The sequence below is a fragment of the Melospiza melodia genome, chromosome 6, assembly GCF_035770615.1.
Source record: "Melospiza melodia melodia isolate bMelMel2 chromosome 6, bMelMel2.pri, whole genome shotgun sequence".
NCBI lineage: Eukaryota > Metazoa > Chordata > Aves > Passeriformes > Passerellidae > Melospiza > Melospiza melodia.
In genome coordinates this window covers 2,461,756-2,475,775 of record NC_086199.1, presented here as the reverse complement: position 1 = coordinate 2,475,775, position 14,020 = coordinate 2,461,756, and the positions used below count along the sequence as shown (strand labels likewise).

The following is a 14,020-nucleotide window of genomic DNA, read 5'->3' as shown; positions in this document are numbered from 1 at the left end:
CTGTTCCCATCCCTATGCTTGTTCCTATTCCCATCTTTATCTTTGTTCTTGTCTCCATTTCTGTCATCATTCCCATCCCTTCTCCATGTTCATCCTCATCCTTATGTTTGTCTCTGTCTCTATTCCCATCCTATTTTTAGTCCCATTTCCATCCCTATTCCTTTTCCCATCTATATCCCAATTCCTACAACTGTTCCTATGCTTTATGTCCCCATTCCTATCCCCATCTTTATCCTTGTTCCCATCCTTATCCTTGTTCCCATCACCATTCCCATCCCCATTCCTGTCACCATGTTTGTCTCTGTCCCTATTCCCATCCCTATCCTTATTCCCATTTCCATCCCTAGTCCTTTTCCCATCTCTATCCCAATCCCTACACATGTCCCTATGTTTGTTCCTGTCCCCATTCCTATCCCCATCCTTATCCTTGTTCCCATCCCCATTCCTGTCACCATTTTCACCCCCATTTCTGTCACCATGTTTCTGTCTATCCCTATTCCCATCCTATTCTTATTCCCATTTCCATCCCTAGTCCTTTTCCCATCTCTATCCCAATCCCAATCTCTACACCTGTTCCTATGCTTGTTCCTGTCCCCATTCCTATCCCTATCCTTATCCTTGTTCCCATGCTTATCCTTGATCCTATCCCCATGCTTGTTCCTGTTCCCATCCTTATTCTTGTTCCCATCCTTATCCTTGTTCTCTTCCCCATTCCTGTCCCCATTTTCATCCCCATTTCTGTCACCATTCCCATCCCCTTCTCCATGTTCATCCCCATCGTTATGTTTGTGTCTATCCCTATTCCCATCCCTATCCTCACTCCAATTTCCATCCCTATTCCTTTTCCCATCTCCATTTCCTGGATCCATTTCCATCCTTTTCCCAGTGGGGGACAGACCCTCTCCTCCCTCTCCCCCAGCAGCTGGAGTGGTTGCAGGTTTTTTAGCCAGCCCTGTTTTTTATCAGGATTTCAGTTAAATCCCAGGTTTCCTGCTAAATTCCAGCTTTTCTTGGTGAGGACAAAGCTGTGCAGGGCTCAGCCAGGCTGTGGGACCCAGCTCAGGCACTTCCCTGAGGGATAAAACTCTGGGAAGCAGAGATGGATAATCCTGATCTGGTGGGTGACATCCCTGCCCATGGGGTCCCTTCCCACCCAGACCACCCTGGGGTTCCAGGAGTCTGTGAAGAACATGGATATGGAGCAAAACCAGCCCTGGGGACAGTTTGCAAACCAGCAAGAATTCCTCTGCTCCCTGCAATCCTCAGCCAACTTCCCCTCTGCTAATAACTCACTGGGATGTCACAATAACAGCCTGCACCCTTCCTGTGGGTGCAGCTCCTCTGCCAGGGACAATGGCTGGAAAAATAACCTCAATCCTTACATTTTAGGGCTAAAATTGTGTCTTAGTAGGGAAAAGGCTGGGATGGAACCTGGATCTTCTGCTGGGAGCAGCGTGGGTCCTCCCTGCCACCCACTGCATGGACAGGGGACTGTGGGAAATAAGCTGATAGGCCAAGAAATGCACTGTAATTAAGAAATAGTTGGCTTCTGATTGTGATGGTGTCAATTATATATATATTATATATTCACCCTTCACATGAAACTAAAAATAAAAATTTTAAAAACACTTCTCAGTTGTCCTGTCTCTGGGTCAGAAAAGAGCTTAATCCAACAGGGGACCAAGAGCTGGGCCTCTGTGCAGGAAGAGTGATGTTTTTGGGGGTGGGTGATGGGGATATTTATGGGATGGAGGTCCCCAAAGTTTGCTTTGCAGGAAAGATGGAGGAGAGGGCTTGCTGTGAAGGGAAGGGAAGAGAGGAGGAGGAAATGCAAACTAATTAACTAATAAATATGCTGGGTTGGCTCGGGGCAGCAGGAGAGCAATCCAGAGGGCTGACTCACTCTGACTCAGGCAGAGGAGTGGGATGGAATCTGGCTCAGGAGCATCTCCTGCCTCAGCCATGCTGCCAGGACTAAGGGGCTGATCCCAAACCTGACAGGGCCGAGCATCCTGTGGGGACCTTCTTCATGTGGGCTTTGCTTTCTTTGGAGAAATCACACTCTAGAGGGAAACAAAGCTAAATTCACCAGCTGGAACCAGCAGCTGAAATGGAGTCAGGCTTTAGGATGCAATTCCCTGTCACTCCATTTCTACCTTAAAATCAGGACAGGTGGGAAATTCCCCTTGACGCAGCCAAAGCAACTGTGGCTGTGGGAGGAGATGATGGTGTCACCAGTGCTGGGATGCCAAACATGAATCCCAAAGGCATAAAAAATGTCCAGAGCCAGCAGGATGACCAAAGGAATCATGGAATCAAATAATCCCAGAATGGTTTGGGTTGGAAGGGACCTTAAAGATCATCTCATTCCATCCCTGCCATGGCAGGGACACCTTCCACTATTCCAGGTTGCTCCAAGTCCTGTCCTTGGACACTTCCAGGGATCCAGGGGCAGCCACAGCTGCTCTGTTCCAGGACCTCCCCACCATCACAGGGAAGAATTCTTTTCCAATATCCCATCTGACCCTGATCTGAGCAAAGTATACCCCCTTGTTTTGTCCCTCTAGCCCCTCATCCAAAGCCCCTCTTGGAGCTCTCCTGGAGTTTCTTTAGGCTCTGGAAGGGGCGCTGAGCTCTCCCTGGAGCCTTCTCCTCTCCAGCTCTCCCAGCCTGGCTCCAAGGGAGCAGAGCAGCTCCAACCCTTGGAACAACCTCATGACTTTCCCTGAGCTTGTTCCAGCAATTCCAATCTTTCTGATGCTGCAGCTCTGCAGGTGGGGTCTCACCTGTGTGGATCAGAGAAGCAGAATCCCCACTTTCCCTGCTGCCCCCGCTGTGGGCTCAGCCCAGCACCCAGCTCCATTTTGGGGCTCCCAACCCACCTGGGCGCCTCACACTGAACTCCTCACCCACCAACACCCCCAAATCCTTCTCCTCAGCGTTCCCCTCCCTCCATTCTCTGCCGAGCCCGTGCAGGGACGGCTCTGAGGAGATGGAAGGAGCCGGGCCCTGCGGGGAGGCCGTGCGGGCCCGGCATGTCGGAGCAGGCCGCCAGGGAGGTGCTGCCTTCCCCCAACTCCTGCTCGCCCCGGCTTCGCCCCGTTCCTGCCCGATGACTGTCTGGGATTGCTTCACCCCACACGCTCCAGCCCTGCGGCAAAATTTCCCCTTGGCACCCACTCCCTGCTCCCCTTGGTGCTGCCCCAGGGACGGGCACGGCCGTGGATCCATCGAGGCGTGGGGGATGTGGGTGCGTGGCCTGAGATGTGGGCAAGGGCATCACGTCTCTGCACCCCCACTTCCAAGAGGCTGTGCCAAAATGTTTGGAGGAGATGAGGCTCCTCCATCAGCGCCCTGATATTCCCCCTCCACCCCACAATAAGTGACAGCGTGCTCTTGGTGAGATGAGTTCAGTGAGACAATCCTACCCTCAGCACAGGCATGAAGGAAAACAGAGAGAAAAAAAATTCTGCAGTCAGCTTAGGTTTTTTCCCACCCCCAGAGGCTTTTGCATAGACTTTCTTTTTTTTTTTTTTTTTCTATTTTATTTGTTCTCGCTCCCTTTTTTCTTTTTCAAAATATTTTCAACCGACGCGTTACTGAAGTCGTTTGCCTCCTGACAAAACCCGGGCTGCCTGCCAGCACATATTTCTGATAATTCATCCATTATTAAATGAAATCAAAGATAGGAGTTTAAAGGAAAAAAAAAGCCATGGGAGTGCTTGCATCTGAAAGAGAGAGGCTGTTTACAGCTGGGCTGAGAGTTTCTTCCATGGCAAAAAGATCTCCCCAGGGAAAACCAACCCAAAATGCCTGCCCTGCTCCTCACACTGCAAACATCTCTGTGTGGCCGTGCGAAAACCCAGGGATTCTATGAAGTTTTTCTGCCTGGATTAAGGTGATTCCATCCTGACTTGGGTGGGTGCTGCTGGATGTTCCCCTTCCTCAGGGAGAGCCTGCAACCCCTGGCCAGAGACAGCCTGACTGGATCAGCCGGTCCTCTCCAAACCGGAGCGAGAGGAAAATCTGATGGAGAGGGAGGGGCCCAGCAATTACAGTCTTTTCTTTTTAATAACCCTCGCTGCTTCCCCGAGTCCATATTTACATCCTTGGCACCAAAGTAGTAATTAAAGTCTCTCCACTCAGGTCTAAACAACAGCAGACCCTCCTGTCATTAAAAGAAGAGGCAAAGCTGAAAATAAACCTGATTTTTATGGCTTTGGAGCCTCAAACCTCTCTCTATCAGCTGACTGGGCAGCAGGTTTTAGGGTCACACCTCAGTGCTTTGCTAGGACATGGATAAGCTGCATCTATCTTCATGGGATGCTGGGGGTGGAAAACTATGTGGAAAACTCCTCCATGCCACTGGTCCCTTCTTGTGCCATTTTTTGGCCATTTCCAGCTTTGGGGTCTGCAGACACCAGCTAAAGGACTGAGCCATGGTCGTGCCAGGAGCTGCTCAAACCCTCTCGCTCTAAAGAAGCTATCAAAAAAACCTGTGAGAAAATTAATTATTCACTTAGACTGCTAATTAGGCTGATTTGCTCTGTGAGGGCATTGAAGGAAATGAGCTGGAGAAGCTCTTAATTGTTTAAAAAAAGCAATCCTACAAACACTCCTCCCAGGCTGCTCTGCTTGCCAAGAGAGCCTGGTCCCATGTTCCACCGGGTCCAGAGGAGTTTCATGGAATGGTTTGGGTTGGGTGAGGCATTAAAGACCACCTTGTTCCACCCCTTTTCCATGGGCAGGGACACCTTCCACTATCCCAGACTGCTCCAAGCCCTGTCCAGCCTGGCCTTGGACACTGCCAGGGATCCAGGGGGAGCCACGGCTTCTCTGGGCACCTGTGCCAGGGCCTCACCACCCTCAGAACCTGGAATTCCTTCCCAATATCCCATCTAGCTATCTATCCCTGCCCTCTGGCACTGGGAGCCATTCCCTGGCTCCTGTCCCTCCATCCCTTCTCCCCAGCCCCTCTCCAGCTCTCCTGGAGCCCCTTCAGGCCCAGCTCAGGCTCCCTGGAGCCTTCTCTTGTCCAACTGGACACCCCCAGCTCTCTCAGCCTGGCTCCAGAGCCTTGGAGCACCTTCATGGCCTCCTCTGGACTCGCTCCAGGAGTTTGACAGTATCTGTGCCAACATCAACCTTGCAGATGATTTCAAATAACGAAAGATCAGCCACGAGCCCTTGTCCCCAAAATGTGTGACCCAATACAATCCAGAGGGGATCGCTGCCAAAAACACCCAAGGAACGCCTGCCATACGCACATATAAAAACCCAAAAGCCACAGGCAGCTTGGAATTCAGCAATCCCAGCTCATTCCTCAGGTTATGGAAGCTGGGAAGCAACAGGCAGCAGGACCCGAAGGCAGAGCGCTGCACCCACTGCCCAAAGCACCCTCGGGTGGGTGGCTGGGGAAGAGGGAGCTCTGTGTGCCCTGTGCCAAGGGAACAGGCTCCCTCCCAGCTGCTGGGTGCAGGGTGGGAGCAGAGGTGCCCCCAGGACCTCACCCAGCCTCCCACAGCAAGGAGTGGTGCCCTGCCCACACCCAGCCTTGCCCTCCCACTCCCACCAGCATTTCGCTTCGATCCCACCTCACCGGGACCTTCCCCTCTCGTCCTGTAGGGGTTGGTGGAGGAAAACTCCCCGTGTCACATGGCAGAGAACAAAAGGAGCTGTTTTTAACCCAATGGATTCGTCTGTGACAGGAGCAGGGCGATGCCACACCAGCCTCACTTCTCCCATAGGAATCAGTCAGGCACAAACACGGTGGGTTTGCTGGCAAGGAGCACATCCCATCCTCTCCATCCCTTCCACCTCTGGCAGCTCCCAGGATGGGACAAATCTGGGGCTTGGTGCAGGCAAAAGATGGAAATCACACCAACAAAACCAAGGGAAAAGCCAAGATCCAAGCAAACAGCATTGCACAGGAGCTCGGGGTTTTCCCGAGGCCATACCATCCTCCACAAGAATTCCCAGATATCTTCACCATTCCTGGCACAGCTCTTGTGCCAAAAATGCCATGACAAAGGAAAAACACGGCCACAAGGAGCATGGCTGCCAATGCTTGGCCAACCATGAGCTCAGCCGGAGAAAGCAAAGCTTTCTGACACCGAGATCCTCTGCTGAGTTTCCAGCAGGTGGGAAGGATTTCTCAAGCCATGGGAAACACCTGGATCGGCACCTCTCAGTCAACACCACAGCCCCACATCTCTGATGTCCCCACCAGTAGCAGGTCACCACCTGCCCCGCCACTCCCTTCCGTCCCCAACACCACTGAAACAGGCCCTCATTTTCCTACCTGGTGCTGGGAACATCTACGAGTCAGGTTCCTCCAGCAGCTCCATGGCGAGCTCGGCGTTGTCTCAGCACAGCTGGAAGATAAAGCCACCAAGAACAAAGCTCAGTGTCCCTGCAGAGGTGGCGTTCCTCAGGGCAGGTTCCTCCTGTGTGGCTGCTGGGAGCCCATCCCGAGGGAGCCGTGGGGCTCTCCACGTCCTGCTGGGCTGGTGGGGCGCCGGGATCCCTGGGAATCGTGCTCTGCTTGGAAGGACCAACCCTTTTTGACTGGTGTCCAAGCCCAAAGCGCGTGTTCTTACCTGCTCGCTGGAAGAGAGGGGAAGGCTGGACCACCTTTCCGAGAAACACATGGATCTCAGCGGGGTGTGGACGTCCTGCTCCTCACCCAGACGCTGTTTGGGAGAAAAGGGGGCTGCGAAGTTGTGGGAATTTGGAGGAAAGAGGTCGGAGGTGCGAACGCTCCTGCGGCTGGAGCCAGCAGGGCTCTGCCGGTTGGTTCACAGCAGAGCTGTGATCAACAGGGATGGGGATGTCAAGCTGGGACTTGTCTCCTCGGCAAGGAGAGGGAACAGCAGAGATTACTAAGCGATGCAGGAATGTGGTTTGTTTAATATGAGCCATCAACACAGAAGAGTAAAATAATGACAGATGTGTAATCACATTTCCTGAGTCTAAAACCATGAGATCGAGAATTTAAACACCACTTTTCCCAAGATCAAGAAGAGGAGCCGTTTGGCTAAGAACTGATTTGGTTACTAATTTCCTTGGCATTAAATCAGCTGTTTCCCCAATCTCTTGACAGGCTTTGCTCCAAGGACGGGGCTGGTCCCTGCCTTGCTTTGATGTGAGGGTAAGCAGAGAGGGAAGATGCTTTGGAAACAGGGATTCACCAACTGACCGAGCTGGCCTGGATCAGTCTCCTCAGCGTTGCTTAATTGTTTTATTTTAATGAAAGATGGCGAGATAAATTTCACATGGATCTTTATCAGGGGAGCGACCAGTGGTGGGAGACACAAATCCAGAGCTGGGTTCATCCAACCTTCCAAGGGCAGGATGGAGGAAAGGAGAGCCCTTTCCCCACCATGGAAAACCAGAATTTCTGCAAGGTTGGATTGCAGAAGACATCTGGTGGCTGAGGGACACCAGACATGTGACCCACCAAGAATGGGGGATGAAATCTCAGCTCAGCCCCTGTACATGGCACTGTCCCAAAGGTCACAAGGGTGCAGGATCTGGGAGGGAGAGGTTCCATGGCAGGGTAGGGATGGGAGGGAATGGTGTCATTTGCTTGTCAGATGTTTCCATTTGTCTCTTGAGATCAAAAGTGGGAAAAACACCAAGTAGGGAAGGTGCTGCTGGCACGGGAGCTGGCCTTAGAGGGACTCCAGTCTGGTTCTCCTCTGGATTTGGGAAGTGTGTTCTCTATCCCAAAGGAAAGGCTGAGAGACCGGGGGTGTTCACCTGGAGAGGAGAAGGCTCCAGAGAGCCCCTTCCAGGCCTAAAGGGCTCCAAGAGACCTGGAGATGGGCTGGGGACAAGGGACAACAAGGAGGAACAGCTTCCTACCCACAGATGGGATACTGGGAAGAAATTCTTCTCTGTGAAGGTGGTTTAGGGAGCTGGGAAAGCCAAAACAGAGGTCCCCAAGGATGCAGGACCACTCTCCCAGCTCATAGAAAACCATTCAAGGCCTAACAGGGAGAATAAAGAACAAAGCATGTGAATTTATTTTGTATTTTTTTCATGTCCCTGTGTTGGAACTCACCAGTGCTGGTGGGATTCATCCCTGCTCACACCTGGAGGAGCTGTGCTGACCCTACAGCTGATGGTGCAGAGGTGCCACCAGCTCACACCTCCCTGCTGTGAGCCTGGGAATTCCTACATTTCCAGGTAATTGAACAAAGTGGTTCCTCCCCTGAAGGTTCTCAATGAGCAGCGTCCCTGTATCCATGACCACGTCCCTGCTTTCTTCCCTGGCTTTATTAGAGCCCATGAAGCTGCTGTCTCCTGCCACAGGAAAGGCAGCTCCTTCCCCTAAATGGACTTTAATTAGCTCAACTCCCTGCTAGGAGCTATTTTGGTGACACACATGCTCCAGTTAAGTCATGGTTTCACCCCAGATTTTGCAGGACTTGGACACGACTTGTGCCTGGCTGGTGGGACCACGTCCGGCCTGGGGAACTGAGCAGCAAATGCCCAGTGCTGGGGTTGTATTGCTGGTCATTGCATAAGATCATGTAATCCCAGGATGGTTTGGGTTGGAAGGGACCTCAAAACCATCCCTTTCTTCCTCCTGCCAAAGGCAGGCACACCTTCCACTACCCCAGGCTGCTCCAAGCCCTTTCCAGCCTGGCCTGGAACACTTAACGTGGCCTTGAACTCTTATGATGCAAACAGATAACTTGAAATGTAGGGAAAACATCCCATGCAGTGGATTTGGGAGCCTGTGGAAGCATTCGTGGAGCAGCCATAGGAGGCAGAGCAACCTGCCAGCCCTGCCAGCATGGAGCAGCTCACCCCATGCCCAGGGCGCTGACGGGTTCCTGGGAGCATGGTGGCCTCCGTGCAGGGCTGCCATTCCATTGTCACTCGGAGTCACCTGGGAAGGGGGACGCAGATGGGCTGAGTCACCCCCTCCCAGCTGTGCACAGGAGTCTAGACGGCGGCTGGTGCGGAGACATCTCCTCTGGAGATACCTGCGCCACGTCCCCACATCAAAGGGCCCCGAGCTGCTCCACTGAGGATGTAATTAAGCCACCCCACGGCAAGATTTTCTCCCAGGGCCGGCTGATCTCCCTGCACAGCTCTGTCGGTCGGGCTGGTGGCCTCTGTCACCCTCCCAGGGGGATTTGGTGGCCCTAGCAGGGTCTCCTGTCCCACAGTTTGTGGGAATTGTGGCTGTTTCATGCTGACCCTGCTCTAAAGGGTCAACCAGATGTTTTCCCAAAATATTTTCCAAGCCAACCTTGCTCTGCTCCAGCTCCTTGGCAAAGAGAGGGGCTCTGTGGAAGGACAGAGGTGTCAGCAGCTCCTTAAAGCCTTTTTCCTAACAAATAGTCCCAAAAGCCAAGGAACAGCCTGAGCAGACTCTGGGAAGAGCAGGAGAAAGCTGGAAATCCTTGCAAACACCAGCACAGCCTGCCAGTGACTCGCTCCATAGATGAGTATTAAAATGCAGCAGGATGGAATTTTCAGGTCAAGAAAAGCCCAGGAAAGCAGACACATAACCAGAGGAACCAGCTCTGTGTCACTCCTTGCTGTGAAGAACATCAGAATCTTGTCCTTACCTGTGCAAAAAGCCCAAGAAACCCAATGCCTTGCAGGTGGGAGATGCTGGATGGTGTTTCCCCCTTTTAGTGTGGATTTGTGCAGTTGGACTGTTGAACAGAGCCAGCAGCTTGAGACAAAAAAAAAAAAAAAAAAAAAAAAGGAAAAAAAAAAAAAGTAAAATTGGCACAAATAAGAATTTAAGATCTGGAAAAAGGATCCCACCATGGATTCTACCTGCAGCACCAGCAGGGCCAGGTGTAATGTTGCCTCAATAAAGGCAGGGAGGGGCTACTGAACTTGCTGTTAAAACCTAAGCTCCATAGAATATCCATAAAGCTCACATTAAAGGATTAAAGACTGGCAGGAAGATCCCACAAGGCAGCTGTCCTCCAAAAAAAAAAAAAAACCCACTCCATGAAGCAGAGCATTGCTGCTGTAGTCTAAATTACAAACTTAAAAAAAAATTTATTAAATGGTGAATTTTTTAAAAGCCACCCAGCTGGCTCTGCAGATGGATTACCTCCTAAAAGGGAATTATTTGGTAGGGTGATATTCTCCCCCATACACGACTTCAACCATCTGAGCTTTCAGTGACATGTCACAGAATCCCAGGATGGTTTGGGTTAGAAGGGAACTTGAAAATCACCCAGTTCCACCCCCTGCCATGGCAGGGACACCTTCCACTATCCCAGGGTGCTCCAATCCCATCCAGCCCGGCCTTGGGCAGTGCCAGGGATCCAGGGGCAGCCACAGCTGCTCTGTGCCAGGGCCTGCCCACCCTCACAGGGAACAATCAAAGCTGTTCAACCCTGATGGATTCATGGTCATCTTCTCTCGTCTTGGAATTGATTTTCCATTTTCCAAGAGAAGAGTTTCGCCTCTGTTTTTCCTTTCTCCATCCTCTATTTTATCCAAACTCAAGTGTGGGCGCAGTTTGGGCTCCTGCAGCTGCACAACGGCCTCATTTCCCAACAGAGGCCACCAGGGAAGGCTTACCTGGGAAGCGTGGTGGGATTAAAAAATAACACCCCTTTGAAATGTGGAAACCTTGCTTTAAGCTGGGTAAGGATTTAAGGGTAGGAATATTCTAGGAGTGAGCCAATGCAAAGTGACTTTTATGATTCATTCTGTCTCCAGCCTGATCTGGAAGTGGCTGCAGACGCGGATGGTGGGTGACATTGAGATGAGAGGGACAACACAGATGCAAAGAGAGTAAAAGGTGCAGTGACATGATTTTATGGGCCAGATAATATTCTACAGAATATAATAATAGTGGAATATGAATATATCCCCTGCCCAGGCAAGAGTTCACCCGTGTGTTCATCCCATGGGATGCTGGACAGAAAACAAGAGCTGGGCATTAACATTCCTTATCCAGGAGCAAAAGGGGCCGAGGGACAGCAATTATTCACTAATTATTCAATTATTTCACTCCACAGGGTGAGCAGGGGAACCTCTGTGCCCCCAGAGCCATTGCCCTTCCTCCCACAGCTTTTGCACGTCTGCTCCTCATAGAGGAGCAAAACACCAGCTTGACTTTGAGGCAGGAGGAGTTACCCAACCTGACTGCCCTGAGCAGTTCCAGGGCACTGCAAATGCAGGAACTTGTCAGAGCTGCAGTTGATTTGCAGATTATTTATTTGCTTATTAGATCGCATTTGGCTGATGGCTGCTGTGATCCTCCAGAGCACGAGCTCAGAGATCTTCCCTGGAGACCCACCAGCGTCTGGCTTGGTGGCCAGCTCTGAGGCACCCCTAATTAACCAGTTTTGCATTTCTAATTGAGCCCTGGAAGCCAGCCAGCAAGAGCAAGAGGCGTTCACCTGGCTGCCACCCTTTGATGACAGCAGTGGAGGTGAGGAGGAGGTGGTGGCGTGCCTGAAGCTGTGCCATGTGTCCTGTCACAGCCCCGACCTGCTGAGACCTCCTGTGGGGCCAGAGCTTGGCTCATCCTGGCGGTGTGTGGTGAAAAAATGTCCTTCATTCCTGTCCCACCGCCTCTCCTGGCATGGGGTGGGGTGGAAGGGGCTCTCAAGGTGAGCAGAGCTTTGCACCAAGTGTCACCGCAGTGTTTGCCGAGGGGATTGTTTTGTGTCTGTTCTGAAGGGACATTCCAAACTCTGCCTGCATCGGAGCTGCTCTACAAATGGAGCATCCATCAACTGGTCTGGGAAGGCTTGCCCTGCCTGGGAAAGCTTGCCCGCCACTCTGGTGCATCAGGCACCTCTTCCCATCCCACCGTCTCTCCATGCCACCAATGGTATCTTCTACAGGGCCCCAGTGTTCCTCCCCAAATCCTGCTCTTCCAATCCCATCTTCTCCCCATGGCCTCAACAATATCTTCTCCAGCACCAAAATGTTCTTTTCCAAACCTTGCTCTTCCCATCCCACCTTTTCCCAGCACCACCAGCAGGCTCTTCTCCAAGGATCTGACATTCTTCCCCAAACCCTGCTCTTCCCATCCCACCTTGTCCCCATGCCACAACAGGCTCTTCTCCAAGGACCTGATGTTCCTTCCCAAGCCCTGCTCTTCCCATCCCACCTTTTCCCAGCACCACCAGCAGTCTCTTCTCCAGTGACCTGACATTCCTCCCCAAACTCTGCTCTTCTCATCCCACCTTCTCCCCATGCCACAACTGTATGTTCTCCAGGGCCCTGATGTTCCTGCCCAAACCCCATTCTTCCCATCCCACCTTTTTCCTGCACCACCAATGGGCTCTTCTCCAGGGCCCCAGTGTTCCTCCCCAAATCCTGCTCTTCCCATCCCACCTTCTCCCCGTGCCACCAACGATATCTTCTCCAGGGCCAAAAATGTTCCTTCCCAAACCCTGTTCTTCCCATCCCACCTTCTCCCCATGCCACCAACAATATCTTCTCCAGGGCCAAAAATGTTCCTTCCCAAACCCTGTTCTTCCCATCCCACCTCTTCCCTGCATCATCAGTAGTCTCTTCTCCAGTGACCTGACATTTCTCCCCAAATTCCTCCTCAAACCCTGCTCTTCCCATCCCACCTTCTCTCCATGCCACCAACAATATTTTCTCCAGGGCCAAATTGTTCCTTTGCAAACCCTGCTCTTCCCATCCGTCCTTCTCCCCATGCCACCAACAGTATCTTCTCCAGGGCCCTGATGTTCCTGCCCAAACCCCATTCTTCCCATCCCACCTTTTTCCTGCACCACCAACGGGCTCTTCTCCAGGGCCCCAGTGTTCCTCCCCAAATCCTGCTCTTCCCATCCCACCTTCTCCCCATGCCACCCATGAGCTCTTCTCCAGGGCCCTGATGTTCCTTCCTAAACCGTGTTCTTCCCATCTCACCTCTTCCCTGCACCACCAACGGGCTCTTCTCCAGTGACCTGACATTTCTCCCCAAATTCCTCCCCAGCTCCTGCTCTTCCCACCCCACTGAGCCCGTGCTTTGCCCTGTCCTGCCCCTCCGAGGCACGCACCCCTCTGGCACAGGGATTGCCTCTCCTTGACACGGCTCAAGCATTGCAAAAATGCGTCCCGGCTGGCTGGGGCTGGGCGAGCAGCGCGCCGTGGGCAGCATCCCAAATCCGCCTCTTCTGCAGATCCATCCCACCACCCCTCGCCCTTCCTCGCCTCCCTCTTCCTCTCTGCTCTCCCCCGCCTGGGAAACAAGAGGGCTTTGTGTGCTGGCCCCGCTCGGAGCAGCACGAACGGCCTGAACTTTCCCTGAGTGAGTTTTTCCCCTCCAGCAGGATTCTGCGCTGTGCCGATGCCAGGGATTAACTAAGAGCATGACTCAACGAACCAGTTCAGACCAAGCAAGAACAACCCTTCATTTTTCTTCCAAGATTCTGGCTCAGCCCAGCACAGGCTGTTCTGGAGCATCAGAAAAGGGTAGTTAACTTGAAATATGACTTTTTAAACAGTTTATTACTTTTCCTGTCCTTTGTGTTGCAGCTGGTATGGGAGGCTGATGGAAATGCAATCAAGGAGATCATTCCAAGGCAGTTTTTCCCTACATTTTCTGTCTGATTTCAAGGTTTCCCTGTGAGATCCTAGCGTATATTTCACAGAAGTGACACATGCCAGGGGATGGAGATTAACATTTTCAGGAGGGATGAGATCCCCAGTTTTGTTTCATAGAATCATGAAATCATTAAGACAAGACCTGTAAGATCATTGTGTCTAATGTTAACCTCTAACTAAATCCACCACTAAAACCCATCCCATGACTGAGCAGGCCACACTGGAGCTGCCCTTTGGGATTGAAGCTGCCATTTTCATGGAAATCATCAGCAGTTCTGTGTTTTTCCTTGCTGTCCTAGAGCTGCTTCCAAGCCTGAGAGCCCCAACGCTGCCAGGAGCTCTCCAGAAACAACCTGCACTCTTTGGGATTGCCCAGGTGGGATCCCACATGTGCACTGCTCATCCTGGATGAGAAACATCAAGGAGACATTGGTGAGGCCCTGGCACAGGGCGCCCT

General features: G+C 52.0%; 1 protein-coding gene across 3 annotated transcripts in view; it reads right to left on the bottom strand.

The window, feature by feature from the left end:
- The window catches only part of FRMD6 (FERM domain containing 6), a 48,084-nt gene extending 41,291 nt beyond the window's left edge, over positions 1-6,793 (bottom strand). For 2 of the 3 annotated variants that reach the window (XM_063159623.1, XM_063159625.1), the window contains exons 1-2: positions 6,600-6,793; positions 6,302-6,374 (exon numbers count right to left, since the gene is read on the bottom strand). The gene's annotated coding sequence lies outside the window, so the exon portion shown is untranslated. The remainder of the gene's footprint in view (positions 1-6,301; positions 6,375-6,599) is intronic. The other variant, XM_063159626.1, reaches the window with a different exon arrangement.
- Between the last annotated feature and the right edge of the window lie 7,227 nt (positions 6,794-14,020).